Source organism: Ursus arctos, unplaced genomic scaffold (genome assembly GCF_023065955.2).
Source record: "Ursus arctos isolate Adak ecotype North America unplaced genomic scaffold, UrsArc2.0 scaffold_3, whole genome shotgun sequence".
In the NCBI taxonomy this organism is placed as follows: Eukaryota; Metazoa; Chordata; class Mammalia; order Carnivora; family Ursidae; genus Ursus; species Ursus arctos.
Genome location: NW_026622985.1, coordinates 32453352 through 32481177, shown reverse-complemented (window position 1 = coordinate 32481177; position 27826 = coordinate 32453352). Strand labels below are relative to the sequence as shown.

Below are 27826 nucleotides of genomic sequence, written 5' to 3'. Positions count from 1 at the left end.
TTACTTGTAAGTCTAAGTTTCTCCAAAGACCAGATGCAAAGAGCGATCTCCTGACTCTGCTTTAATTAGTCTGTTGTCGTTAGGCAATTGGAAATAGTGTATACTCTGGGAAAACTTTTGCAAAGCATATAGGCATTTGTATTGGATTTAAAATGTAGTCCTTCTGTGAGGCCCTGGGCAAGAAATATAGATGATCCCTTGTAAATTAAAACCTTATGTTTCATGAGCTGAAAGAGGCCTCTCTGATTGGCTAAGATGTGGGGAGCAGAGTTTGGAATCATTTTGGTGCAGAAAGAAGTTTTTAAGAGAACAAGTAAAACTTCTGCCTCCGTAAGCAAGCCTTTCTGCTCTCATTTCTGGACAACTTGACATGTTTTTGGTATGGGGGAAATAATGTTGTACATCTTTTAAAGCCATAGTGTAATCAAATTGTTTTTTGTTTGTTTGTTTCTTGCCTTAACCTGAAATCTTCTGGCCAAAGGTAAAATGAAAGTCAATCCATGGTTTCTAAAGTATTAGTACAGATTCTTAAAATAACATCTTTGGGACTATGATTAAGAACAAATGGAACATGTAACCAGGCATTTCACTTCAGATCTGACAACATTTCTTTGGCCAGGGGGGTAAAGAAAAGCATCAGGCTATTTGTATTTTATTAGACATCTAAGGCTAAAAAGATCCTAATACTTGAAAAAAAGTAAAAGAGAAAAAAAGGCTTTTTCCCCCCATGAAAGTGGTCATTATATCATAGCACCTGACTTAATCTTCACAACAGTGCTGATGCAGATAGCAAGATGATGAGCTTCAGTTAAGAAGAGGAAATGGAAGCTTAAGACACTGTCTTGCTCAGGGATGCCTCAGTGGCTCAGCTGGTTGAGTGTCCAGACTTCAGCTCAGATGATGATCTCAGGGTCCTGGCATTGAGCCCCCGCATGGAGCCCTGCATCATGGAGCCCTGAGGAGCCCTGAGCTCAGCAGGGAGTCTGCTTCTCCCTCTCCCTCTGCCCCTCCCCCCTCTTGCTCTCTCTCTTTCTCAAATAAATAAAATCTTAAAAAAAAAAAAAAAAAGAAGACATTGCCTTGCGCACAGTCTGTCAGTGGGGAAACCAGAATTCAAATGCAGTTGCCACCTGCATTACCACAGCAGCATGCCTAGGAAAGCAAAATAAATTCCCTAGCTTTTGTAACCTAATTAAAGAAAGTTCATTAGGGAATACAGAATTCTGCCCAAGAACCTAGCTCTAAGACAGTTATTTGGATGTTTTAGTATAAGGGATATCAAACACCATAGGGCAATGTCAGATGGCCATGTCTAATATGCGCCCATAATAAAAACCAAGATATAATGGTGTGTCTTAGGTGTGGGAAGGTGTTTCTGTAAGACCAAAAAAAAAAAAAAAAGACTAAAAATACAGCTTTCCTGTGATCTGATTTAACGGGGTACACCCCTAGGGGATGTGCTTGCCATTCTGACATTTTTTCTGCATCAGAAGAAAGGCGTAGACATTGGAGTATATTCTTCAGTGATGGGCAAAAAGCACTTCTTTTATCTTAGTGAGTTTTCTTGCTTTCCTGAGCCTCGGTTTCCTCATTTATAAAATTAGGGTGATAATCTAAATGGGTATTGTGTATCTTGCTGGCTTTAATATTCTGTAATTCTGATCACAACTGAGAGGTATGCATATTTACATTTAAAAGTCAGAATATTAATCAATAGGCAAGTGCATTTGATAAAACTGCCTCAGCATATTGATTTGAGGAATCTCTGCATTATTGATCTGATAGGTTGGAATGCAATCAGGGTCTGTTTAAACCAAGGGCTTTTCTTTTCAGCTTTCATTTCCCCTCAGCTCTCTCAAGAACAGAAGTAAGAGAAGTCTCTGCTACTGGGCTAGTGTACTTCCCCTTGGGGCCTTGCAGTCTGTGGAGTTTATATGGCATTCTGTTTGCTGCCAGCCCTTCAGATTAACACAGACATTGTAGCTTAGAAAGAAGACAGTAAACTTTGCCATCATTAAAAATTGATAGATATTTGGAAAGTATGCACACAGATCAAGATTAGATCTAATGATTGTGATATAGTTAATTTTCCCTTCACCCCATGACTACCCCTAAATCCATCATTTTCTAAATGTGTCATATAACTATTGCTATGTAACAAACCACCCCAAATGTAGTGGCATAAAATGATAGCCTTTCTATTTTGCTCATGATTCATGGACCCAGGAATTTGGACAGGGACAGTGGAAATGACTTATCTATACACCATGAAATGGGAAGACTCAGCTGGGAGGACTCCAATGCTAGGGGGTGACTCAGGCAGTTGCGGGCTAGAACAGTTGGGGCTGGAGAATCCACTTCCAAAATGCCTGGCCCCAAGGCAGGGATGGCTGGGCTCTGAAGTGACCATCAGCCAGAGTGATACAAGTCACCTCTCCAGCATGGAAGCCTTAGGGTAGTCAGACTTGGTACCTGGCAGCTCAGTGTTCCAGCAAATGCGGCAGAATCTGCATGTTCTTTCACAACTTAGCTTTGGAAGCCACACGGTATCATTTCTGACATGTTCTAATGGTCAAAGCTGTCACAAGCCTGATCAGATTCAAATGGAAGGGACATGGATACCACTTCAAGGGACCAGTGTCAAAAGATTTGTAGCAATTTTTCAAACCTGCCATATGAAGAAATCTGAATCTATAAAATAACTTTATTTTATATTCCCAGGTTAAAGATAGTTATAATAATAACATTAACTAAGTACTTACTATGTGCTAGCTAGTTCTCACATTCGTGCTCTGAGGGATGTCCTATTATTATCTTCACTTCGCAGAAGAGGGAAATGAGGCTTAGAGAGAATTAGGAACTAGTCACACCCTAATGAACAGGTGAAGGGAGATTTGAACCATGGCTGTCTGGCTATAGACTATAGGAGCCTAACCACTGGGCTGTATAATTCCTCCTTAGCTAACTACAGTAAAGCTTTTTAAGAACTGTTAAACACAAATTTTAAAGCTTTGGCCCTCACCAATACTAAAAAAAAAAAAAAAAAAAAAATGTTTTGGATAAAATTGCTATTAAAACAGATTTTGTGGTCTCAGACTCACAGCACTGAACAAAACATCTCACCTCTACATAGACACCTGTACGTTGGCAAAGTAGTTCCCGACGGGATTGGACAAGCTCGAACTGGTAGAGCTGGAACCTTCCCCAGGAAGAATGGAGTGAGTCATGAGGCTTGAGGGTTACTGTACTGTGACTGCTGGGGAATCAGGCTTTCCTCTTTGACTCTCAGTCGGGTATCATTCCACAGTTGAGAGCCGGTTTTGCATCAAGAATTGGGCTGTTATCAAGACGTATTCTAATGCAAAGTTGTTTCATCTTTTAGGGCAATTAGAAAGTAGATAGCTTAAGTACAGAAGTAAAAAGCTTGCATTTTTTAACTCAATTTTCACACATCAGACCAAGTTATCTAGCAGGTTCACGTTCTTAAAAAAAAAATTACAAAGAGACACACCTCTGTGATGAATTAAAAACCTGTGTTCTGCAGGAATTCTTACTAGAATATCCCAGCACGCAGCTAAGCTAGTGTTACCCTTGTGACACCAGCCTGGAAGCGCTAAGAGCTTGGGGAGTAAGGGGCAACCCTTGAACTCCGTGTGGTTTTAGAACCACTAAGGATACTGAAATTTCAACTCTGCCAGCCCTGTTTCCAGGGAATTGCAGACAGGAAATGAGATCGCCTCTGGCCCTTCGTTTTCATCCACCTCCAGCTGCTCTTCCTGCAGTAAATGGCTGTCAAGGCTGCTCTATGCTCACATACTGACCACTAAAGACTCTGCCAGCCTTGTCCCTGCTGCAAAGCTGCCCTCCCACCAGTCTGTGATGGGCCACACAGCCCCGCAGGGCCCACTGCTTCACAGAGCTACCATCCCCCTCTCCAGCATTGCCTAAATTTAGAAAGATTTTTCCATGTATAGTAAGAAAGCTCTGTCATCTAATCTTGGCATCCAAAGGTAAACGGGCTCTTTGTACTTTACTCTTTCTGCCATCAGATAATACAGGATGTCTTGCATTCTATGTGACTACCAGAGTAATTCAATCAAGAGCTTCCATTCAAAGCATTTCTCACCAATAAGGAATCTAAACCCAACCCACAATGGTCCTGTAAGCTTCCTGCTCAAAACATAGTGAAGTCTCTTCTGAAAGAGCTTCATTGGTTTTGAAGTTCCATTTATTTCCATTCAATATATATTTACGGAGCACTTTCCATGTGCCAAGCACTCTGCTTGGTGTTCAAGATATAACACCAAACAAGGCAGACATCTATCCTGTCTTCACAGAGTTCTCATTATAGCACTGAAAAGGACACAGAACAAATACTTATACCGTCATACATGCATACATGAGTTCATTCCAGTTGGTATAAATTATGTTAAGTCTTTGGTTGGGAGTTACAGACAACTCTGGGTAGCTTCATCAAAGAAAGGGATACATGGGAAGGCCACAGAGGTGCCTAACAGGATACAAGGAGGAGACAATTAAGCAAGACTCAAATTAGCTCTACCTCTTTGGTAGGAGTTTATGGATTTTCCCTCTGATGTGCTTCATTAATGTGACTTAGTTATCAAAACTCTAAGTCTTTCAGTTCAAGAGGGAATGTCTTTCGTCCATCTTGAGTGTAGCTTCTTCTCCTGGACTAACTGATCAGAGGAAGAACAGCTTCCCTGTACAGACATGGTTGTTGGAGATCACCCCTGAATAATGGGTTAAGACCCCAGAGAAGAGGTAAGGCAGCCCTGCAAAATTATTTACACAGCAGAAGTAGGAATTACCCCAAGAACATCTGACCTAATTTTGGGAAGTGGGTAGGCCCAAAGAAAATTTCACTATGGATGAGAAATATAAGCCCATCAGCTAAAGGGTGAGGAGGAGTCAGCTAAGCCAAAAGGGAAAGCATGGGAAGGAGAGACAGGGAAGAGGAATGGTGCAAAATCTCAAAGGTAAGAAGGAATAAGACATATTTGAGGACCCACGAGAAGGCTGGATTCTAGCCAACAGCGTATCTGAACTCTGGTGGACTGAGAGCCTTATCTTGAGCCCCACATCTCTTTCATCAGCCTTCCCAGGAAGCCAGTGGAACTCCTGGTGGCCAGTGAAGGCACTGCTGAGCTCCTGGGCAGGGCATCCAGAGCGGGTTCTTCTCTACTGTTAGTAATAGAGCCTGTTGACACCTCTGATTTATGGTTGCTTTTGCCTTCCAGAAATACTCATCTTCTTTACAGAAATATATTGGCTTTTCTTTTTGAAAAAGAAAGGTTGATTAAAAGTCACTTTACCTACTTTCTCTAGATTTTATAGATATGCCACCCGATCTTTGTATCTATATAAATTCTACCTGGATTTTAAAGTTTTTAAACCAGCTCTTGAATTTTAAGAGTCTCTAAACTTACTGTTCTATTAACCTAAGGCCAGAAATTGAGCTATTTTGGGTTTTGTGTGTGTGTGTATTTTGGAGAAACAGTAACTATTAGGAGTTACACAAGATGATCTAACCCAGATTTGTTAACTCTTTAAGGAATTCCAAATAGCTGTTGTGATAGCTGTGGTGATTTGAGCTGAGCAACTGTGGAGGTCTGCAGGGGTTAAAGATAACCACAAATTCCTTGCCATTCCTTGAATCAAGTGATGGAGTCTGTTTCTCCTCCCCTTGAATCTGAATTGGTCTAGAGATTGGCTATGACCGGCAGTACAACACAGAGGAAGTGACACTGTGCTAGTTGTAAGCTTAAGCCTTCAAAGGCAGGCAGTTTCTGTCTTTGTGATCTTGGAAGCCAGCTACAATGCTGTCAAGAAACTCCAGGATTACTGAATGGTGAGAGGGAACACAGGAAAGTTCCTGGAGCTGAAGCACCATCTTGTGCATTCAAGAGCATCTCCTGAGTGATCTCAGTTCTACGCTGTGTGCCGAAGAACTGCCCGGCTGAGCCCAGTCAACACACAGAACTGTAAGACGTGTTACATTTTTGTCGTCTTTAAACCATTCAGCTTTGGGGTGATCTGTTACACAGAAATAGCCACTGAAGAGATTCCACATGGATCTCTTTTCTATTTCTTTAGGAGGCAGTGGATTTTGTGTTACTGTTGTTTTTGTTTGTTTTGGGGTCTTTTTAAAAGCATTTTTATTTTACTAATGCTTTTTTATTGTTTTATTACCAATCAATAACAATCAAAAAATCATATAGCAAAAAAATAAATCTCCCTCTCACTCCTTTCTCTTAGTCTCCCAGTTTCACTCCCAGAAGCAACCACTTTTGGAAGTTCCTTAGGTATTTAAAGATAAGCACAAGCATGTGCGCTTTTCCCCTTTTCTCTTCTTTTTACATGCAGATGGTAAGTTACCATACACATAGTTTCACACCTTCCTTTCATCACTTACCAATTTATTTTGGAGGTAGTTCCATACTCAACACACATAAGGTTACCTCATTCTTTTTAATGACCACATAATATTCTATATGCACCATAATTTATTTAACCAGTTCTCTATTCATGGGTGTTTGCTTCTAATCATGTATTACAAATAAAGCTGCAAAAAAACCCAAAACAAAACCCTGGATCTATATTATTTTGTACATGTGCAAGTACAAGAATATGTTCTTAGAAATGAAATTATTGGGCCAAAGGTTATGCATATTTTAATTTTTATAGCTCTTTCCAAACTGTTCTCCACATAAGTAGTACCAAATTATACTCTCAACAGCAAAAAGTGAGAATACTTGTATTCCTACACATTATCTAATACATCTAGACCAAAGTCCTTTATTGTTTGTTATAGTTTTTCAGTTGATTCTCTAAGATGTTCTAGTATCGTAATTTACCTCCTCCCCTTTGCCACTTTGTATTTTATTTCTTTCTCTAGAAGAAATACACAATTAGTGCATTTAGTGTTGGCAAGTACTTCTAGAATAATATTAAATAATACTGGTGTTCTTAAGCATAACTGTTCTCCTCTTGACTAATGAGAATACCTCTACTGTTTTCTCATTAAGGATAAAGTTGACATTTGAGATAAGAGACATGTATTTTTTTCATGTTAAGGAAACACTACCCATTCATTCCTAATATTGAAACTTGTTGTTAGAAGGGATGTTAAAATTTTATCAAATTTCAACATCTGTAGAATAATCATATGAGTTTTATCTCCTTCAATCTATAAATATGGCAAATTATATTAATAGATTCCCTAATACTGAGATATCCTTCCATTCTTAGAGTAAGCCTCATACACTTGGTCATGGTGTATTAGTCTTTTCATATTTTTCTGTTTCCTGTTCGCTAAAATTTTTATTTAGGGCATTCCATTTTTTATTTATAAATAAAATCAATATGTTGTTTCAAAAGAAACTTGATGAAATATTTCATCAGACACAAGGGTAGTAACAATGTGACAGATAAACCACCAAATGAGAAATTCTAGAGAAAAAATAAAATACCGAGGACTAAATTTTGGAGAATACCTATGTTTTAGGGTGGGGGGGGGGTGATGAGAGTAAATGGAACAAACTGCAAAGAGACAAAAGTCAGGCTTTAATATCCTAGAAGCCAGCATAGAGAGTGTGCCATAAAGAATGGGAAGGTGCAGAGGAATTGAAAAGGTTTAAGCCTCGTGGTGGATAAAGGGAAATGTTCCAATGAAGAGAGAAAGGCTGAGGCACACAGTGACATGGGAGTGTTGGGGGAGATGTTTGTGACTGATGGAGTGAAGTTCTCAAGGAGAGGGACTTGGGGAGAAAAATCCAGAAAATCCTGAGGTGGCAGGAAGGACAACCAAAGAAACACATCAGACAACTGGATTCTAGTCAAGCAGAGGTAAAGATCTTATGCAGAGGAGGAGAGAAACCAATGCTTGCAATAATGACCTATTTGGAGGAATATCAATAATAAATAATTATAATAAATGGGCCAACTAAGTACAAAAAATCTGAAATAACAAGTGGCAATTCACTGCAATTGTTCCAGAAACTAGAAGAGAAAAATAAGCAATCTTCTATAGAAGACATTTAATAGAGAAAGTAAAAGTTGACAGTTTGACCTCCAGGGTCCAATACCTAGCCCACATAGTACTTATTTGAGTGAATTGCTTTTTCATTCCTTCTTGAGTGAACGAATTCTCTAGCACACAGTATCTATTACCAGGGGACAAAGAACACATTCCTGAAACAAGGGAGATGGCTCTTCTTTGGACCTAGAGGTTCTCTTCATTCGGGCATGGGCAGTGTCTGGGTAAGTAAGCAAGTACAAGTCCCAGGTTTGTTAGGAGTAGCCACATGGGAGCCCTTCTTTTGAGGACCCTGGAAAGTCTACTTCATGTTCTCTCAAACAGGAGAAGGTAGCTGAATGTGGAAAGCACTAAATGTTCTCAAGGGTCCTGTCTGTAATCCTAAGTAGGAATTGTTCTGATTTTTATTGGCTTAAATGCCCAATTTTAGCAATGATATCACCAGAAGCTAGTAAGCTTCATATGAGATGAGATAATTTATAGGGCTTATTAACATATGACACTGGACATATTCTGCTCCTGTAGCTCATTAGCTGGGTGACTGTGGACAAGTTTATTTAACAACACTGAACCTCAGTTTCTCATCTGTAAAATGGTGCTTAAAAAATCGTTTCCCTGGTTATCTCACTGGGCTGTTGTGTAAGGATCAGATGAGATAATGAATATATAGAACACAGTGAAAACACTCTCCAAATGAAAGGTATATTGCATAAGTCACCTGTGAGAAATAGTTTTGCTTACTGTAAAAACTCATCCCAGTCCTGGGACAAACTGATGGGAGAACTTCACTCTTCTTTCTTTTCCAAGCACTATACTTGTGGGAAGTGTCTTGACAGACTCTGAGTGGAATGGATCGAGAACTGATACAGATTGAAGCCCTCTTTTCTAGTCACTCTGCTAGAGACCAGCTGGTCATCCATTTAGAATATAAGCACAGTTGGGGTGGGGGCAGAATCATTGGCTACATGAAAAGATTATGCCCAGAATTAGGATTAAGAGGACAACCACTGACAGGAAACAAAACAAAACAAAACAAAAAACAAATTTGACTGGCATGAGAGAGAGACATAGTACATTTTCAAACAAATAACTATTAAAAGCTTGACGGCTGCAGAAAGTTCACTTCAAAGGCATGAACTCAGGAACCAGATTGAGTGGATGTGAATCCCAGCTCTGCAACTTACCAGCTGTGGGACATTTAGGCAAGTTGTCTAGCTTCCTTACTTTCCTTCCCCGTACAACGAGGAACGTAACGGTCCATGGAAATGTATAAAGCACTTGGAACAGTGCCTGGTACATAGGATTTATTAAATAAGTTATCTGGCGGATAGTATTTAGTATGTCAGACTCCAGCATTGGACCTCTATGTTTGTTTGCTAGTTCAAGAAGGCACATGTCATTGATTCCACACAGAATGCAAAGTTTAAAGAGCTTATGAGTTTACAGACCTAACTGTAAATATTTTCAGAGACATTCCCTACATTTGGTGTGAAACCCAGACACAAGTACATTACAGATACTTTCTTTAGACAACCTCAAACCAGGTTTGAGATCTGTGATCTCAGATGTGCTCTCAGACTGGGCAACGCATTTAACCTCTTCACGCCTCAGCTGCTCTCTCTGTAGTAATGCAATAAAAAATGCTTGCTTCACAAGGGTGTCATGAAGATGAAAATGAGGTAACATTTGTAAAACCCTTAGTGCTTGCCCGGAGAGGCACCACCTAAACGCGCAGAGTCTAATTATTAACATCATCTCATAACCTAACGGAGACTGGTTTGAATGCCATTATCTTATTCAATAGCTAAAGCCAACCCCAGAAGTGACAATGGTGGGGGGCTGGTTAGTTAGGAATATAGCACCAGACAGCTTCCCACATAAAAAGCTGTTGAGAAGGGCGTCACCAGACTTTGCTGCGTTAAAACTCATTAGTAGCATGGCCCGGATTCCCTTGGGGGCAGACTCTAAGAGGAAAGCTTAAGCATTTTACAAATATGGCTCTCTTGGGCTTGCCCTCTGTTTCCTGAAGGTTGTGTTACCAAGTCCACAGGAACCTAGAGCTGGGAGATTTGGAGCGTGAGTTTCCTACCTGAAATTCATTAGCCACATGGGCTCCCAAAGCTTTTAGAGTGGCTTAAAATTTTGTGGAACCAATAATGTTAATCTTCTTCTGCCTGCTCCAGGTTTACATGAGATACAGTGGGTGACAAATGCCCAATGAGTAAATTAACAGACCGAGAGAGACAGAAAATCTTCCTATGAAATTCTACTATTCTAAAATGGAAGGCATATAATTCATGATAAGCAAGGTGATTTTAGATGGGATATAGATGCATATTACATAGACACACATACACATAGATGTATATATAGACAAAGTATGCATACACCCATATATGTGTATATGTATGTGTGTGTATGTGTACCACGTTAAATATTAGGACATGAGACCTGTGCATTCATAGATATTATTGCTTTGGACAAAGGTAAGAGTCGGTAGCTGACCAAGATAGTTGGTAGTTAGGAAAAAATGTATTTGACTTAAAAAAAAAAAGATCAGACAGTTAATAGTAATAGAAAATAATAATGCAGTTTTTAGAGCAAAAATCCTGACTACAGTTAAGGAAACACCATTTTAGAAGAAAGATAAGAGAGCCTCTGTTCCTTGGTTTCAAATTTCTGAGTATGGGATTTAGATCCCAGGGCAGAATTTAGAGAACAGTGATTTCTTACAGCTGGATTGATCGCCCCTGTTTGTAAAGCCCCTTTTCATGCTTTTGCTTATTTTCAGGTCAGGCATAATTATTTTTGTTTAATAGATCAGGAAACAGACTAAGTGTCCTTGAAAAGTTGTGCAATAGCAGGCTGGCAAGTGAATAAAAATCTGCATATGTTGTAATACTGTTTAGGGAAAAGAATCATATGCTAAGTAGTTTTTACAAAGTGGAGAACTGTTTACTAAAACCAGCAGTCATTCATTTAACTTCTTGGAAACCCGCATTGCTGACAGTGATTCTGTTCATCCAGGGCCTTTTATCTATCATGCGCTGAGCACGGTGCTGGGAGCTGAGACCTTAGTGGGGATCACCTGGCCCGGTTATTTCAGGAGCTTAAATCTGGACACAGCCCAGTTAGGCCCCCAGTCATGTTTTACTTGAATAGTAGGGTGTTAATGTTTTTTTAAAAAAAATGTATTGTCAGTATTTAAGAATCTGGAGTTTCCACATTAAATCTGGTGCCTGGCTTAGCTTAAAACCATGTGAAGATCTGAGAAAACCACATCTTGGGTTCCTGCTTAGTTGGCCTTTGGTGAGGCCTGGGTGCTCCCCAGACTGACACTGTCCTTTGCTGGACTCACATCTCTTTCACACATTCACCTTGGAGAGCCCATTGTGCAAAGGGACGAGACAAGTCAGCAACTGTTACAAATCAGCTGTCGGTAGGGAGTGATAAAATGAGCAACGTGGACATTAGCCTAAAGTGTAAAAAACACAAGTTGGTAGAAATCAACCCTATTTTCATAGAACCTAAGGTGAAATATTAAAATAAGTATACATCAGGTTACCTGCAAAATATTCTTATGACTTTGGCTGTTTAAAAAATTCTTCCACATAATTTACTATTTCTACCATGACATGGAGGAAGAGACTAGGCAGGAATTATTCATCTACATTTTATTGATTAGAAAACTGAATGTCTAAAATTTAAAGAAGTGTCCTAGAAACACAGCCTGAGACAGGGATTTGAGTGCAGGCAATTTCTTGAGCAAGCTCTCTTCAGGAAAAGCCCACTAAGGACAGGAGTGAAGCAGGAGAGGGAAGGTAAGGGGCATGGACTCAGGCAGAGGCCACCCTGGCCTGGGCCATGTTCGGAGCGTATCTGGAGCATTAACCACACCACACAACTGCTCTCTCTTGGGCTCAGGGTGCCAGCCTTTGAAAGTACACTTATCAATCAGCCATTAACTGTGTCCTCCCCCCACCACCTTCCTGGGTGAGGTGGCTCCTCTATTAGCCCAGGACAACTTTCTCAGAAGTGGGGGCATATGTAAGTCTTCAGCAGCCAACAGGAGCTGCAGGGGGAGATGCAGCTGTCCAATAAAGGGGAGGTGGGGGGGCACAACAGCAGCTTTGAAAACACTGAGCACACAGCTATTCACAGCGAGATTTAACCACTAGCACTTAGACGGTGTGGACAGACAGGCAGACACACACACACACACACACACACACACACACGCATATGCACACGCACACACATACACCACACACGATGTGTTTTAGGAGTTGGCAGTTTCAGAACATACACCAGGGTTTCTTCCAAAGCCAGAAATCTCTCAGTCTATATTTTGAGAAATGGTGAAGAAATGGTTTCACCTTTATAAAATCCAGTCTCATGGCATACTCTGCGCAAACTATGGAAATTGAAAATTAAAGTCTAAGATTTTATAAACCAATAGATATCATGTATATCTACATAATCTACATAATATTATATATACACATATACATATGGATGGACATATAGTGTATGTATGGGTATAAATATAGATAATACGATGTGATTGTTAGTGTTTGTCTGGGAAAAATATCTTGCCACAGAAAATGTAAAAGCTTTGTGTTCAAAAGATTTAGAAAATAAATTCTTCGACAGAGCCTAGCCCCTTGGGATTTGCCATAAGAAGGAAGAAAGAATTTCCAAGAAATACCAAGTTGTCCTTCTGGCATACTTCTACTTTGTTCTGAAACAATTTGAAGCACATTTCATCAAGTACAGAAGTTATAGGTTTTGCTAAATGTGAACAGAAGAGAAAAAATGAGATGCAAGGTTATATTTTTAACCTTAAAACAAATTTTAGGGAGGCATTTAATAGAATTCTCTTTATTAAAAGATGCTAATTATGTGTACATCCTTCACAATTGATGGGGCATTGTCAACATTAGTAATTGTGGCAAACCAGGGAGAAAATAAATGGGCAAAAGTCCAAGGTAAAATACAGTTTATTTTATTTTATTTCTTCCCTGATTTCTTTCTATAACACCTTCAAGATGCCATCCTAAAGCTATTATCATAACCGAGTATTTTACATAATGGAAAGGATAGGCGCCTCAGATCTTCTTTTGCATGACAAATGCTTAATTAGAAAAATAATAGGATGGAAATGAAATTGGTATTTACTATGACTGGAACAGAGAAGTGTCCTGGAGAAGAAAATTCAGTTTTAATTCACCAAAGGCAAAAAAGAAAAAAGAAAAAAAAAAAAAAAAAAAGCAAGAAAGAAAAGAATCTTACATGATAAATAGTGGAAACAAATCAGAGACTAGTTATTGCTTGTGCCTATAACTGGGATGGAACCTCTCTCTCTCTCTCTCTTTTGCTTTCTTTCTCTCTCTCTCTGTCTCTTTCTCACACACACACACACTACAAAGCCCAAAAAAATAAAAAAAATAAAAAAAGAATGTGATATTAAAGTTAAGTTGAAGAAGTCCTTTTTAATTGCTTGTGAAGAGTCAAGCCCTCTAAATGTTGCATTTCCAGCAGATTAGATAAAGTGTACACCAAATTAGTGTATCTTCCAATTCTGTACCGCATTAACAACCTAATTATAACTGTGAAATAATTCAGTGTGGAACCATATGCTAAAATATGGTAATTGCTCTTGTATGGTATTTGAAGAACTACTTGTATTTTCCTGTGTCTCTTTGAGTTGCTGTGGCTTATTTGTTGCCTTTGGCCAGTGAGTCAGAGGCCACAGGCTCTTTCTGGCCACAGTATATGAGAACTACATTAACCACGCCCCCTTGCATTTTTTTTTGCAGATTCTCATTTCTTTAACAGGAATACATTTTGTCATACAAAAGAGGGCAGGGTTCCATATAAGTTGGACCCCTGAATCCTTTGTTCAACCCAGTCCTGCTCTTCTAAATCAATCTAAAATGTGCATGGGGTCTACACAGTTTGTCAGAATTATTTTTTGGGACCATGTACACAAAGTAGAAAGCCTTGAGTTATTTGCTAAAATGCCGGGCCAAAGAATATTATGTGCCTGTCAGTCCAGTGAAGCTGATGTCAGTAAGGTTACCCCACAGTTGTTTGTTCTGATTTTGTGCTTTCTTGTCTTTTTTTTTTTTTTAATTAATGTTTTATCTTTTTGAGAAGTTTTAGGTTTATAACAAAAATGAGGGGAAAGTTCAGAGATTTTCTCTATGCCTCCTGCCCTGCACAGGTGTAGCTCCCCCTATTATCAAAATCATTCCTCCGAGTGGTACATTTTTAAACAAAGATGAGCCTGCACTGATACAAGTTCCAGTGTACATTACAGTTCACTCTGTGGGTTGGACAAATACATAGTGACATATGCCCAGCACAGTAATATCACACAGCCTATTTTCACTGCCCTAAAAGCTCCTCTGCACGCTGCCTAGTCATCCCGTTCACCCTGCCTGGCAACCACTGATCTTCTTACTGTCTCCGTAGTTTTGCCGTTTCCAGAATGTCATCTAGTTGGAACTGTACAGTATGTAGACTTCTAGGGTTGAATTCTTTTACCTGGTAATATGCATTTAAAATTCCTCCCTATTTTTTCGTGGCTCGATAGTTCATTTCTTTTTAGTGCTGAAGAATATTCCAGTCTGGATGTGCCACAGTTTATTTATCCATTCACCTACTGGAAGACATCCTGGTCACTTTCAAGTTCTGGGACTTAGGAGTAAAGCTGCTATAAATAACCGTGTGCAGGTTATGTTTACTTTTTAAATTTTTTACTTCTTCTAGATCAAGAAGAAATTAAGACCACCAGATGAGAGAGGCTATTCACATTATGAGCTATGAATTTTGTTACCTTCAAAATGCTACATGGTAGGTCCTCAACTGATGGGCATATCTCAGTCGTTTCTTTGTGTGTGTGCCCTGTTTCACTTGTCACCATCCCACCAGGCTTTGGTCCAATGTTTTATTGGGAAAAGTATTAAGAAAGGGCCCGTCTCTGCCTGTCTATATAAGTAAATATGAAATTGCACAGAAGAAACCTCTTGAGTTCCACTTCTTTCTCTTCTAGCTAAGTTGTCTGAGGTATATACTGTTTGATATTTGACACTTAGAGTTCTTGGTGTCAGATCTAAGACAGAGGAGGTGATTCTACATATCAGTCAATGAGTATCTGCATTGTGACAACCAGATGACTTGTATCTCATGCTTGGTCAGAACATCTGTCCAGTTTTCTGTATTACCTTTGATGAGGGCAGCAACAAGACTGTGATGGTCTGGACCGTGGGTTTTGTTAAAGAGGTAGAAATCAGAAACGATTTCAACTCATTCATTGTTCCATTCACTATTCCTTTGCTAAGTATTACTGCTGTACGAGGCTCTGGGAGTCGAAAACAAAATGAGATGCAGTGTAGGGTGTGGGAGGGTGAGGTAACCCCAGACAGATTTGAAGATATGACATCCAAAGGAGCCCTGGAGGCTAAGCTGGAGGTGAAGTGTGGGAAGGAGGGGATGAAGCTTCATGGGAAAAGCAGTGGGAGATCCCTTCCTTTGTGTTCCTATTGCTGATGCCCAAATTCAAGCCAACATCACTTCTTACCAGGACTACTGACTGACTACTATCTCCCGATCCCTAATTCTACACCTGCAAAGCCATCCTCCTCACTATGGCCAGAATGGTTTTCCCAAGATGAAAATCAAGCAGCTCACCTTCACTTTGAGCACCATGGCCAAGCTCACAACAAGGCCTCCACAAGCTGGCCCTGCCTGCCTCTCTCCAAGCTTCACTCCACACTCATGTTCTGGCAAAAGTAACCACGTGTATGCCCATCACACTGGACCACTTGGGCTTCCTTCTTCCCCTCAGCTTGTGCTTAACATTCTGGACTTAGCTGTAACACAGCTCTGGGTCTGACTGTGGGCTCTGCTGCTTCCAAGCTCAGTGACTGTGAGAGATTTTGATTCGTGAGCCTCGGTTTGTAAAGTGGGGATGGTACTAGAATCTGCCTCACAGCAGTTGTGGGAATTAAATAATGAATGTACAACACATGTCAAGTTCTTAGTATGTAGTAAGTGTGAACATATTTACCTATTCCTACTATTTTTTTTTTTTTTTTAATTTTAAGACTTAGGTTAGGCTTCACCTCTTTGGGAACTTTTCCTGTTCCACCTCCAATTTCATGGGCTTCTCTTCAGTGGTCCTCATTAGCCTGGGTAGAGCTCCTGTTGTAATAGACTCTAACCATTGCCGTGCACCCGGATTACTGTTTCAGACTCTGAACCTCATGGGGGCATGTGTCTTTCTGCTCATTCCCAGACCCAGTGTCCGGCATCGTGCCTAGCACTAAGCAGTGCTCTGTTTGTGTTTGTACGTTGAGCGGACACAGCCTTGAGAAGACAGCTGACACAGGAAGGCTCAGGCATGTGCTTTGCCCTGCAGAGGCACGCTTCTCTAGCCACAGCCAGGAATCCAGACCAGCCAGGGGATGGAGCCACAGAGGGTCAGGCACCCCAGTATGTGCCGAGGAGGTAAGATAGCAGAATCCATCAAGAGTCTGGACAACGAGATCAGAAGCCAGTCGTAGGACAGAAGCCCAAAGCTTCCTGAGGCACATCTCCCTCTGCTCCTTCTGGGGAGGGAGGCCCTGTGGGCTCCTCCTGACTAGACTAGGGAGCTGGGGCAGGAAGCAGGGCAATGTCTCACAACAGACACTGAAAAAAAGAAATCCCGGAAATCAGCAACACCTTCTTTGCTCAGAGTCTCCCTTCTGCTTATGGGTCACAAAATTGATGTGCATATTTTATGGGCAGGCCTGGTTTGGGCGTCTTTCTCCATACGACCAACAGAAAACAAACAGAAAGTCAGACAGACAGAAAGGCAGAAGTTCTGAGAGCTGCTGCATGGTTATTGTTACTAAGGAAACCAATTCTTTAGTATTCATGTGTTCAGCAGCCGGCCGCTCTGAATCTCTGAGACTGAGGCGGTATCACAGAATGGCACAAGGGAGAAGAAGGGATGAAAGCAGCCAAACAGACAAATATGGAAGCTGTTTAAGGATATGTGGGTAATTTAGCCATCACCTGTGGTTTCTGGTGGCTTTAAAAATGAAATCATTGCCAGCAGCACATGATTTAAAAAGTGATCAGGAGCACACCTTCCTGCTGCATCTATATCATCATATTCACATACTATCCACATACTGGGAAGAAAGGCCTCTCAAGAGAGGACAAAGATCCTTGGGATCTGGTTCCATTTTGAGAAAATCATCCTTGTGTGAAAAGGGCCTCTGAAATATGTTGCTATCTGTTGTTCCTATTCCACAGTGCTTTTCCCTAAGTATCCAACGATGGAGGTGGCAAATGTATGCTAATCACCTCAAATTTTCTCTCACAGAATATGGGGGATTTACCATAGCTGCTGAGCACTGCTATCCAAATAGAAGAAAAATCAGTCCCACAGAAGTCACAGTCCCAAAAAGATACCCATAATCCTGCTGACTGGCCTGTGGGTGGCAAAGGCCTTAAGAATATGAAAGAGTGAAGTCAGGGGACATGGAACCCTGCACTGCTGATCAGACTGAGGTAGAAGATCCCAGGGAGAGAGAACACATTCCTCACCTCCACATCATCGAAATGACGCTCAGTGAGTCTTATAGCTGAGACTGTGGCCAACTAGCAATTCTCCTAATGATAATCCAGGCAAAAGGACAGCTGAGAACCCCTTTCTCTCATAGAGAAATACTATAAATGGAAACATTTCTTAAGTGAAAAACAGTGCCATGCCCCTTCATGGCTCATCTGCATGGCCTAGGCAAAAGCACTGGGGGGGGGGGGGTTCTAGGAACGCCTCATTGTTTAGAGATACAAGTATCCACTGAACTAGATCATCATTAACATCCCTGTACAAGGTCATGTTACTGGCCTCCTTTCCCATATCCAAGTAGCATTAATTAAGCACCATCTGCATGCACAGCCCTCTGCTGGATGTAGTCAGAGATGTGCAAATGAGTATGACATAGCCTCATAATTCAAAGAACCCACAATCTAATGGATGGAAAACACTGAAAAATGCAAATCTGAGCAGATGACATCTTTCCTTAACATTCTTAAAAATTCATCATATGACCCGAATGTCCTTGGCCCCTGTCCGGCTCTCCTCCTCTCTGTGGCCCCAGCCCACCCCTCTCCTGACACTGGCATCTTCAGCTTTCCGGCTCCTGTCTCAACGTTTAGATCTCAGTTCAAAAGTCACCTCCCCCAGGGAGCTTTTCCTGATTCCCCAGGTCAGCCCCCCGTTGTACCATTTCACTGTACCCTCTTTTTCCTCTGCTGTGTTAACTGCACTTGGAGGACATATTTATGTGACTGTTTGGTACCATCCGTCCTCCCCATTAGACTCTACATTTCATGGAAGCTGAGGTCGAGGCGGCTTTTACTCATTACCGGTCCTCACGGCCATCACAAAGCCTGGTCCTGAGCCGGCTCTTGGCAAATATTTCTTAAATAAACAAACAGATGTTCATAATGAAATCAAGTAGAAAGTGACAGAAACAAGACCCTGTAGCAGAGGGCCATTCAACAGTGTGGCTGGGGCGCTTGTTTCTCTCCCTAACGTTTGCCATACCAAGTGCCCAGCACATGGAATGTCTGTGAAATGAACGAACGAATGAATGAATGGTGAACTAGGAAAAAACCACCTCTCCTTTCTCTCTTTGTTTGCTTATCTGATTATACTTTACATAAACAGTAATGTTCAATAGCCTTTTCTCTCTCGCTCGCTCTTTGTGTGTGTGTGTGTGTGTGTGTGTGTGTGTGCTATAACCTTGTGAAAAGATAGTTAAAAAAATAAACAATAACGAGTCAAAAACCCAGGATCTGGCTGAGCAACACTTCTTTGCCATTTCCACCAAAAAGAGATTTTGGCCTAGAAGCCTCTGTAGCAAAACACGGGACAAGTTCAATTTTGTAAGAGAGAACTCCTGACTGCCTTGGCTGTGAACGCTGACCTGAGGAGCTTCTCTCCCGTGTGTCCTTGGAGCTGGAGCTACAGTTCATTCATTCACTCATTGTTGACCATTCATGGATTTACTCAACACGTTTACTGAGCATCCACCGAACCCTTGTTGCTGAGTGATGGCATCTGCCATATACCAGGGAAAAAGACAGTCAAAGCCTCTTGCAGTTAAGTTGGTAAACTAGGTCTATAAACGGATGATTCCACCCTAGCAGCAGACTTGGGAAACGGTGCCTTGAGCACTCAGTACCTCCCCATTTGTGGGACTGGTTAGACTCCTTATCCTACTTCCAATGGCTGTGAGCTCCACAAAGGCAAGCCTGCTTTGAGCTTACCCATCTTTGTACCTCCAACAACTAGCACTGGCTCCAGCGCAGAGTGGGCTTTCGGGAAACATTTATCTACTGATTAACTGTTGCTGATGTTTCTTATATGACCCGGCCCTGTGTTCTGCATGTTAACACGCATTACCTCCTTTAATCCTCATGCCACTACTCTGACATAGTTGCTATGATTGTTTCCATTTTACACATGAGGAAACTGAGGCACAGAGAAGCTAAGGAGCTTGACAAGAACACACAGCAAGTGAAGTGACAGAGCCAGCGTTCAACCTCATTCTGTCTGATAGAGAACCACCATGTGCTCCGGCTTTTCTATTGGGTTGAATCCTAGGAAATTGCTGATATTTGGCCCTTTGGGACACAGAAATAGCAAATGTATAAGTAGATAAGTAATATACTTATAACGTAATATAAGTAGATGAAATGAAGTAAATGAAAGGTTATAGATAGGGTGCTGGGGAAGCAGAGCAGGGACAGGTCAGGGATGGCTTCCTTGGGCAGCTTTGCAGAATGGCCAGGGATTAATTAGCACTTCGTGTGGAAGGAGGGGAGCAGCATGGGCACTTACACACACCCTAACTCAACACATCTTTGTGTTGGGCTCACTGTGCGCCAGACCCTGTGCTCATGCAGAGAGCAAGTGGAGCTTGGAGTTGTACAGAGAGGACAATTATAATAAAATGGGGGCATTAATATGCTCTAGTAAAATGACCTAGAATACACAGAAAAAGCCTGAATGTGAGAGAGACCAAGAACAGGTCAGTGGTTTAGTCGGGAGCAAAGGATTCCAGGCTGAGGAGCAAGATAAGAGGGAACGGGTGCCACCAGGAAGACTGCTGAGGTCTGGCGAGGACTGGACACAGAACGCAGGAGAAACCAGGGGACAGCGTGCAGGGGAAGAGGGCTTCCAACAATTTCCTCAGCTACATCATGGAGGAGGACTTGAAGGGGGATGAATAGGTAGCAGGAAGACCACTTGAAGCTGTTTTGGGTGGAAATTGAGAGCTTGAATCTTACAGAGGCAGTGGAAATACTAATGCTCAAGGCCAATGAAGTTTAGAGTAAACCCTGAGAATTATCAGTCACTCTGAGTATTCTGTGAGATGCAGCCATTCCAATTTAATTGGCTTAAAGCTCTAGAAAGCCTCACCTATCTTTCTACACAAAGAATCTGCATGCCAGATGCCTCTTGATGCTGGGTTCCCTCCTTCAATCCCCTCTTTAGATGTGTTTAAATTCAGTCAGGGCTCCCTGGCTGCTAGAAGTTTCTTGTTTTAACATTTATGTTCATGGAGGTTTTAATCAAAGATTATGGAACTCCATCTCTTCTAAATCTAGATCTATTTCTCAGTTCCACATGTCTCCTTGAATAGCGTCAAGAACCTCAGTTTTGGCTCTTAATGTTTGCAGTATGATTCTTGAATTGACTGCCTCATGTCTCCTCTGTTCTATCTCCTATGGTAGACATGACCAATTTTGTTCCCCACTGGCACTCAGATGTAAACATCCCAGGTACCAGGGAAAATATCATGGAGCGTGTTTAGCGTTATGACATAGTCCTGTAAAACCCCCTGATATGTCCAGTGCAATGAAAGCTATTAATAATTATAGAAGATACACAGATTTGGATTTTATTTTTAAAGATTCATTTATTTATTTGAGAGACAGAGTGAGTTGTGGGGGCAAAGGGAGAGGGAGACGGAGTCCCAAGCAGACTCTGTGCTGAGCACAGAGACCAACACGGGGCTCGATCCCATGACACTGAGATCTTGACCTGAGCTGAAACCGAGTTGGACGCTTAACCAACCGTGCCACCCAGGAGCCCCTACAGATTTGGATTTTAAAAACCAAGCACAAAAAGTGTTTTTAAATAGAACAGGCTAACTTCTAGATATATCTTAGAAAGTATGTTATAATGTATTTAGTGAAGAAAAATCAAATTTAACCAAGGAATGTCATAAACAGAAAAACTTTAAAACATTAAGACAATTTAGCATAAGGCCCTCTTCTGGGTAAGTGCATGATCACAGATTCAAATACATTCTTTGAGATTCTCTGTTCAAAAGTAGGGCTTGACTGTTGGACTTTCCCTGGCTAAAATTAAGGCAATCTGTTAGCCTGGCCACTCTGTATGGTCACAAGCAAACTATTTGGATAGAGGTGACCGACTGTCAGTCTCATCTTCCATTGTTGGAGGCTGAGCAGAAAGGAAGTTGTAGGGTTGCTAACTGGTAACTTTTATCCCAGCATTAGCTTTCTATTGCTGTTGTAATTCCCATGATCCTAGCCAACAAAATTCCCCCTAAAACAATGAAGCATTCTTTACTTCCCGAAGGTAAATCTAAAAAGCGCCCTTGTGGGAAATAGTCACCTCTAATGTCCCATTCACTGCAGATGGCAACAGTGCTGGGAATCCTCTAAGAGAGCGACAATGAAGATTGATGTTGCCATCTGTCTCTGGTACATTTAAATGTTTATGTCCCCCATAGCTGTAGGGTTTTGGCAGCAATGTTGTTGATATCCAAGAAGGAAAATGTAATTAAAGTTAAGAGACTAAGAGCTGGAAGTTGATTTGATTCAATATATTTTGTCATCATAGCCTGCTGCCTCTCTTTCTCTTTCTCTCCTGCCCCACTTGCTGACTTTTTTCCCTTACTCATCTGGTCTATACCAAATCAATGATCTTTGATGTTCACCTTAGCTGAGTCTCTATCAAAACTTCCTAGAGGAGCACCTGAGTGGTGCAGTCAGTTGAGGGTCCGACTCTTCATTTCGGCTCAGGTTGTGATCTTGCCGTCCTGGGATCAAGGACCGAATTGGGCTCTGCACAGAGTATGCTTGAGACTCTCTCTCTCCCTCTCTCCCTGCCCTTCCCACCCATTCTCTCTCTCTCTCATAAATAAATAAATCTTAAAAACAACAACAACTTCCTAGATCCCCAACGACACTTGTTAACAGTGGGGAAGAGGAAGCAAACAAGGTGGCATGCAGGGAGCTCCCTGGAACAACAGATAGAAACTTAGCATTCACAACAACAAGGACACCATTAAAAAAACTTCGAATGAAAACTCCCCTTACAGCTCCCTCCAAAGGTTTGTGGATTTCAATCATTTCTTCTTTCTTTCTTTCTTTCTTTCTTTCTTTCTTTCTTTCTTTCTTTTCTTTCTTTCTTTCTTTCTTTCTTTCTTTCTTTCTTTCTTTCTTTCTTTCTTTCTTTTTTGTTCCCAGTATAGTAATCCAAAGATTTTTGGATTACTCAAAGATCTTTCACATTTTCTGCACAATTTACTTTAATATGAATTATTCACTGAATAACAAATGTATATAAAATCTCTACATTTTTTCCTTTGGAGTAACTCACTGTCCCTAAGGATGTGAACAATGGGATTTGTGTTTGAGCAAGTTGTTAAAAATAAGTCTTAAGCTTTAGGAATGGCTCACATGTGACTCAGTTATTTTTAAAAATAAATAAATAAAGCCTGGGGAGAGTAGAGGGCAGAGGGAGAATGGTTTAAGAAGGAAAAGAACAAGCAATTCATTTTCATGAATTTCAAGACATAGTCTAAATATAGAAAAGAAGACTCCAGTCATCTCCGAGGGTTGAACATAACTCCTTTGCACCCCCCCCACACACCCATATATATACTTTCATTAAGTATATTTTATTTTATCAAAGAAAAATTTCTGCACCCTAGAATTTCTCTCCACTTGGAAAATTGATTGCATACCATCTTAGCTAGGGCTATAACACTTGTATTCCACACAGTCAAAACCTTGTAGAAAAGAGATTTTGTTACCTTAAATGAAGTGGGTTTGAAAACTAGACTGTCGGGAAAGGTGTTATTTTAGTCCCCCATGAGGCATTTAAAGCTAGACAATTGCTTATTTAATCCTTTGCCACAACAGGGTTTTAAAAAATTAGTATGAAAAAGCTACTTACTCAGGCTGAGTCAAATCCAAGCCTTAGCGAGTCTTAGAGGCTAGAGATGGAGAGAGGGCTGCTTGTTGGCTACTTGAGGAGGGTTCTTTTTCCTCCGGAACAACAGTTGCTTGGCTTTGGGAAGCAGGAAGCTAAACAGGGACAAGAACAAAACTCTGTATAGCACGTGGTTTCTGGTGAGGCAAGTGGAGCTCCAGGCAGTTATCACCTCCAGATTCAAAAGCCACAGGGTAGGCAGGGGTTTTCCAAGTGCTTATGGGGGATAGCAGTCAGCGGCAGATAAGTTAAAAAAAGATATCTACCCTCCAGAATTCCAAGAAAATCACAGTCTTGGATTTTCTCCCAGTCTACCAAACTCATCCTGAGCAGCAAGCACACACTAGGACAGCACCTCTATGTTTAACTCCAGAGATGCAGTAGTTTTAAAACAAGTCTGCAAATGACTTGAAACACCTCCCATCAAAAGGTGGGGTCTAATTCCCCTCTCTTTAAATATTGGTATGGCCTTAGTGACTTGCTTCTAATTAAGAGTAGGTAGCAGGCTTTGAAGGCTAGTTCATCGAAGGTGACACAGCATCTACCTGGCTCTCTCTCTTGGGGTATATTCCCTTGGAGCAGGGATACCCCCATGCTAGAGAAACTGCAGAGAGGGACCACGGAGACCCAGCAGTCCCAGCCCCAGCCATGCAAGTCTTCCCAGCCAATGGGCCAGATATGTGAGCAAAGCAGCCTTTGAGTTGGCCCCAAACCCAGTAACATCTGAGATCTTGAGCCAGAACCACCCAAACAGGCTGACCCAGAATGCTGGATCCACAGAAACCATGAAAGAGAAAACATCTGAATGCTGTTTTTAGGTGACCAATTTTGAGGGTGATTTGTTTCACAACAATAGATTAGTGGAAATTTTTTGTTACCTAGAGGTGAGGAATTGCCATAACAGAAGTTCAAACATGTGGCAGTGGTTTGGGACCCGGGTGGAGGGCAGAGATCAGAGGAGCTTTGGAGAGGGTGTGGTTGAAGAGCTGAAGGAAAGTCAGGAGAGTATTGGCAGCTGGAGGAGAGGGGCCCCTCGTTCTGAAGTGTTGGCAGTATTTACACCAGTGGTGACATGGAAAACAGACAATGTACCTAATGGACTCATGACTCAGGAAGCTTTCCAGGCACACTGTTGAAGGTGCTTCCTGATCCTTCTAACTGCCATAAAATATGAGAGGAGAGAGATGAAGTAAAAAAACCAAATCGAACCAAACCAAACCAAACCAAACCAAAAAACCAGTGTTAAATAAAAGAGCCAAGACTTTAGGGGTTCAAAAAATAAAATTATTTTTCAGTTTCATCCTCTCCAGATGGCAGATGAGGCTAAAATTAATACATGTATTTTCCAGCTAAAGATGAACGTAGCGGTGTGACTCAAGCTGCCTTTGTTAAGACCTCACACAGTTTAAGGTAGTTCCTTACAGATTCTTTCAAACAGCCAAGAGTCCCTCTAAGGATCTTAAGGGCATGCCTTTTAGATGTCTCCATTAACAGAAATGTATCTAAAAATCTTAAGGAGGGGCGCCTGGGTGGCTCAGTCATTAAGCGTCTGCCTTCGGCTCAGGGCGTGATCCCGGCGTTCTGGGATCCAGCCCCACGTCAGGCTCCTCCGCTATGAGCCTGCTTCTTCCTCTTCCACTCCCCCTGCTTGTGTTCCCTCTCTTGCTGGCTGCCTCTCTCTGTCAAATAAATAAATAAAATCTTAAAAAAAAAAATCTTAAGGGCACAGTCCCACAGTAGCCCTAGAAGGAATCTAAGGTAGAGAAAAGCTTATCTCAATGAGATTTGTGGATGTGTTTTTTTGTCTAATGGAGTGAATCTCAATAAGACTGCAGGGAAACAAAATCTTAGACATGCATTAATGAAAACATTGCCAGCTCAGGCTAAAAGGGACAGAGGTAGTATAAAAGAGAAGAGGCTTTTGGATTCCTAAAATTCCCTGGGAAAGAAGCAGGCTGAGAAAAGTGCTCAGCTATAAAGATGGGTACATTGGGGGCACTGAGTGGCTCAGCTGTTTAAGTGTCTTGACTCTTGATTTCAGCTCAGGTCATGATCTCAGGCTTGTGGGATGGAGCCCTGCCTTGGTCTCCATGCTCAGCGGGGAGTCTGCTTCTCTTCCTCTCTCTCTGCCCCTTCTCCTGCTCTCTTTCTCTCAAGTAAATATATACATATTAAAAAAAAAAAAAAGATGGGGTACATTTTCTAGAACATGAAGGATAATTCAGAGGGAGGAACCAAGAGTCCAGAGGATGGAATCAAGTGCCATGAAGAATCATTCCTACTCAGCTCTAATCAAGGAGTTTGGTTAACTAGTGCCTGGCTGGAATTCAGAATTGCTACAGGCTGACTACCTGATTGTCACAGACTACTGAAATGTCTCTAGTGGCTATCCTATGCTTACCTTACCAAAGAACGTTGGGTGGGAGAGCAAGAACTTTTCACTTTCGTCCACAGATCTTCAGATCAAGAACAATATTCAGAGATTATAATTGAGGATCTGCACCTATGGAGCAATACCTGAAACTGATTTGGATGATGGGCAGCTGGACCTTGAACCTGAGATGGATGCCAACTGGATGAGCTATTTGGGGGTCTTCTGAGGGGGCGAGTGCATTTGCATGTGGGATCAATATAAATAACATCTGGCTGGAGGGCAGATTGTTATGGTTTTAAAACATGCCCACAATTTTTTGACTTTTTTTTCCATTGAAAGGTGGAATCTAATTCTCCTCCCTGTAAATATAGGCTGGCCTTAGTGACTCACTTCAGCAAAAAGAACACTAGGTCATAAAAAGCAACACAGCTTCCACCCGGTTCTCTTGGTGCATGTGGTTTGGAGCCCTGAGCCACCATATAAAACGACCAGCTAAGCTGAGCCTCATGCTTAGGAGACCTTGTAGAGAAACCACGTGAAGTTAGTGGCACTCTGTTCTCGCTCTTTCCTAACGAGAGGCACCAGATATGCGAGCGATAAAGCTTTAAAGATGACCCCAGCTAAGCCATCATCTGACTGCAGCCTCATGCGAAATCACAAGCCAGAACCACTCAGCCAAACTGCTCCTGAGCTTCTGCCCACAGAAACTGGTGAGAGATGAGAAATGACTGTTGTTTGGAGACACTAAATTTGGGGGCGATTCCTTATACAGAAATACATAATGGGAACAAAGAGGGCACCAGTCACATTTCATTCTCTGTGAACGGGAATCCTTGGAGTTCTTTGGCAAGGAGGTATCATTGGAGTCTGCGCAGACCCAATAAGTGTTGGCTGGCATCTCCAGGCTTTATCCAGATTGCTTTGTTCTCAGTTTTTCTCTCCTCTTCCCTGGTTTTCTACTTCCATTTGACTCCATGAATTAACTTCATCTGACACTAAGCTTCAAGGCTAGTCCCTAAATACCTGGTGCCCTGGCTTCATTAATCTCTTTTGGTCATTCTAGTCTACCTGACCCTGGGAGTTCCCCTTAATACCACCCTGAGATCAATTCCAGCACACCTCTACCTGACAAGACAGCGCATGGAAGCCCCTTCTCATCCCATCCCAGATTCTCTCCGCATGGCGGGGAAGGTGGGAGACACACGCATCCAAGTTCCATTTGCATCCCGAACAAATGGCTGCCTGTCTACTCCTCAGTACGGGACTAGGCTTTCCTCTAGCCTTTCCAAATGAACCTTCCACCCAACCGAGCCACTAATGATAGAACCTCATTCAGTAGCCAATGACCTCCATGCAAAGACAGCAGCATTTTAGTCAAGGTGCACCTGTCCTCTTGGGGTCTGTTTACTGGCCTACAAAATGAGATGAACAAAAATAGCATGATTCTGATAAGAAACTTATGAATAAATCTGGTCATGAAATGACATGGGATGAACAGCAACGGGGATCCTTAAATGACATTTATAGGGTACTATGTTTGGTTTTCAATCTTGTTAACAACTGAAAGCATACAACCTCACCTGGATGTTAATGACCAACAGCAGAAAAAAAAATTACTTTCTTCAGCCTACCGTGAATTCTCTGGTATTCTTGGCAGACAACTGGACAGAAACCAAAGGGTAATTTAGCGCCCTCCCCCAGGGTGTGGCTTTCCTCTGGAGGCAGTAAGACGAGCGTATCAGAACACATGTTGGAGCTCTGGTATCCATATGAGAGATACATAGATTCAGGAATGCTGCCACTACTTCACAGAATACGGGAAAGAACTGGGAATTCCATTTCTTGTTTTGCTTCGTGAAGATGTAGGAAATGACTTGCCAACAGGCTCCCCTCAAAGTGAATGCCTCTCGAATGATTTGCAATTTGAGTAGAATCTTCAAGGGGAGAGGGTGGAGGGGAAATCTGACACAGACGAACAGACTGGTTAGAAGGTTATTCCCTCTAGGGCTGTTCACTGTCATGGCTGACCAACGGAAACCCTTGAGGAGATTTTAAAAAGTACACACGCCTAGACTGGCAC

The 27826-nt window shown here is 41.6% G+C and overlaps 1 protein-coding gene and 1 long non-coding RNA gene across 2 annotated transcripts in view; one reads left to right on the top strand and one right to left on the bottom strand.

The window, feature by feature from the left end:
• The first annotated feature begins 5589 nt into the window (after nt 1-5589).
• Nucleotides 5590-17839, top strand: LOC123001362 (uncharacterized). The gene is made up of 3 exons (XR_006410170.3): nt 5590-6002; nt 14831-14914; nt 16359-17839. It is a non-coding gene; the product is annotated as an uncharacterized LOC123001362 (long non-coding RNA).
• Nucleotides 8368-27826, bottom strand: part of CDK14 (cyclin dependent kinase 14) — a 701485-nt gene continuing 682026 nt past the window's right edge. Inside the window, exon 15 of the mRNA XM_026505249.4 lies at nt 8368-23467. The gene's annotated coding sequence lies outside the window, so the exon portion shown is untranslated. The remainder of the gene's footprint in view (nt 23468-27826) is intronic.